The sequence below is a fragment of the Lytechinus variegatus genome, chromosome 8 (assembly GCF_018143015.1).
Source record: "Lytechinus variegatus isolate NC3 chromosome 8, Lvar_3.0, whole genome shotgun sequence".
In the NCBI taxonomy this organism is placed as follows: Eukaryota; Metazoa; Echinodermata; class Echinoidea; order Temnopleuroida; family Toxopneustidae; genus Lytechinus; species Lytechinus variegatus.
Genome location: NC_054747.1, coordinates 8,184,557 through 8,187,617, shown reverse-complemented (window position 1 = coordinate 8,187,617; position 3,061 = coordinate 8,184,557).

The following is a 3,061-nucleotide window of genomic DNA, read 5'->3' as shown; positions in this document are numbered from 1 at the left end:
ACGAGTATGAAAACCACTATACACAAGCATAATACCACTTCCATAGTCACACACTGTAATATTTCTGAGAATACTAGAACATACTTCATTATCAAACAATCTTAGTCAAAAAACGATCCGGGGCCCGTGACACAAAGCGTAGCAATCATCGTAGAAGATTTCTTAACGATTGATTCCATTGACTACAATGTACAATCAATTTAAAAATCAAGCGTACGATTAATCGCTAATCTCTGTGTTACGGGACCCTGGGCCGTGTGACATGAAGCTTGGCAATCGATCGTGGGGCTGGTTTTTACGATTGATCATACACAATACTCAATGCAATCAATCGTAGAAATTGGCACAAGATCAATTGCAAAGCTTTACATCACATGGCCCTGTACACATGCAGCATGAATGTATTTAGACACTTATGTGCTCCAATCCTATTCCCGCCTCTTCTTACGGTTTGTAAACGTGAAAACTGATAGCAGAATACACATGCAAACCATTGAATTCACGAAAAATATACATACTGTGAGTTCACACTTCACTGTGCAAACTGGACACAACTTGCTTGTCAAAAAAGGAGCTTTGTGTGAATGGGTTTCAAGCAATCTATCTGATAAAAGTGATATTAATATTCTGATTTTGGGACAATATTTTTGGGTCTGATGAATCAGTATTAGAACAAAAAGCATTAATCTATATCATCTAGGTTATCACCGAATTTCTAAGCAAGTATTTTACCATACTTCCTTCCCTATTTGTGTTGCTTTCAAACTTAATATTCCCACAACAATTCCAGTCACCATGAATAAATTTAAAAGGGAAGGGCAAAGAGATGAGCTGGTCAATTTTCGTGAAAGATTATATCAAATACTCTATCACCTTCCTTCCAAGTTAATTAACTGCACTGTCATTCATGTCCCATAACATTCATAGGTTTAGCAAAGCTCAAGTTCATTTTGGTAATTTGGTGTAAATTTGGAAATAAGATATTCCACACCTCTTTAGCCAAAGTCGGCTCATAGTGGTAAAACTTTTAAGATTTGACGAGTTTTAACCATGCAAAATAAAAGTGGGTTAAAAAGAAATGTAATATTTTGATGTTTTTTTTTTTCAAAACATACAGATTAGGAAGCTTTCCAGCATATGATGCACAGTATGAAAGTAACTGTAATATTGGAGAGCAATATGTACAAAGCGCATTGAGCAATTTCAATTGATTGTGCGCTATATAAGTACCAATTTATTATTATTACTATTTATTTAAGAATTTGAAATAATTTGAAATTTCAAACACGACTCCAAGGCACTCGATGAGTACTTGGTTACCCAGAACAGATGGATTACCAGAATTAGCAAATCACTTTTCCTCGATGCAAATTCCTTTTTGCTCAAAACTTCAACATTTTCAATTAGATCGACACAAATCGTCTACAGGTCATTTATCCATAAGTCAGTACATGCAATTGATCATAATATACATTACCTATGCAAATACCATGACTGGTATTTTGCCATAAAATTTTGGTCTACTTCCTCTCCTCGGGAGTGATTCATGTACCATGTAGTCAGTGATTTACACTGACTATTGTTACAAGCTACTAAAATCCATGGATTTGATTGGCCGAGGGTGGATTAGTTAGTGAAAATCACCGACAGGACTTTACGTGAAATGCTCCCTCGGTTCATGGAGCGAATAATCAGCGACTTTAATTGATGAATTTGCTCTGAGCCAATCAGATGCAAGGATTTCCATAGCTTATAACAGATATGTATCAGAAATATTCTCCCGGTGGGCATTTCATAAAGCTGTTTGTAAGTTAAGAGCAACTTTAAGAACGACTGGAAATCCTTTCTTGTGGTAAACGGTAGATTCAGTGGGGATGGTTTAGCGCGTAAGAAAGGATCACCAGTCGTTCTCAAAGTCGCTCTTAACTCACGAACAGCTTTATGAAAAGGCCCCCTGGTCAATATACTAAAAATTACTTGACACAATAAAATTGAAATTGAATCTTTATCTTTAAAGCTACATTGAAAACATTCCAGAGTTATGTGATCATAATCAGTGCTTCATGCCTATGAATATTCACACTTTTCTTCATCTTTTTTTTCATCTCTTGAGGAAATTCTCAAATAGTGAGAGAATGTGACCTTGCTTCATTTACATCGATCGTCATCTTTTGCTTTACGTTCCTCTGACATTATTCATATTAGAAAAATTCCATCTCATGTTTGGGGAGTAAACTATAACTTTTGCTTCAAGATAGAAACATTTCACTTCATTCTTTTTTTTTTCAATTTCTTGACGAAACTGTCAAATAGTGGGATGTCCGCAGTGTTGATACATGCACAAGAATCATCATCTTCTGTTTTAGGTTCCTCCGAATATCATTCATATAGAAAAATCTAAATTTTTTAGTTTAAAATATAACTTTTGCTTCAAGATAGAAACACTATTTCACTTCATACTTTTTGTTTCAATCTCTGGTGGAAACTCTCAAATAGTGGGATGTCCGCCGGCTTGATACATGCACAAGAATCGTCATCTCCTGTTTTAGGTTCCTCCAATATCATTTATATAAGAGATAGTAATATTTCAAATATTTCACCGTGTACATGACATCATAACATTCACAGATAAAGAATATTGTTTTTGTTTTCATAACCTTCTCTTGCATCTGGGCAATGCCATAAAATATGCATGTCCAATTCCCTATTTTGGAGATTCCTGAAATAATTTTGTCTTTGTTTTAAAGTCGCTATGCTTTCAAATGTTCATGGATTGAGCAGTTCATGAAGTTAAATCGAAGAGACATGGGGGGATTAGACGAAAAAGGATGATCATATTATTGTGGAGCGTTGTGGCCCAGTGGATTAGTCTACGGACTCTGAAACAGAAGGTCGTGGGTTCGAATCCCAGCCGTGGCGTAATTTCCTTCAGCAAGAAATTGATCCACAATGTGCTGCACTCAACCCAGGTGAGGTAAATGGGTACCTGGCAGGAATTTATTCCTTGAAACGCAGCGCGCGTAACAGCTGCACTGCTAAAGCCAGGGTAATTATGCTCGAA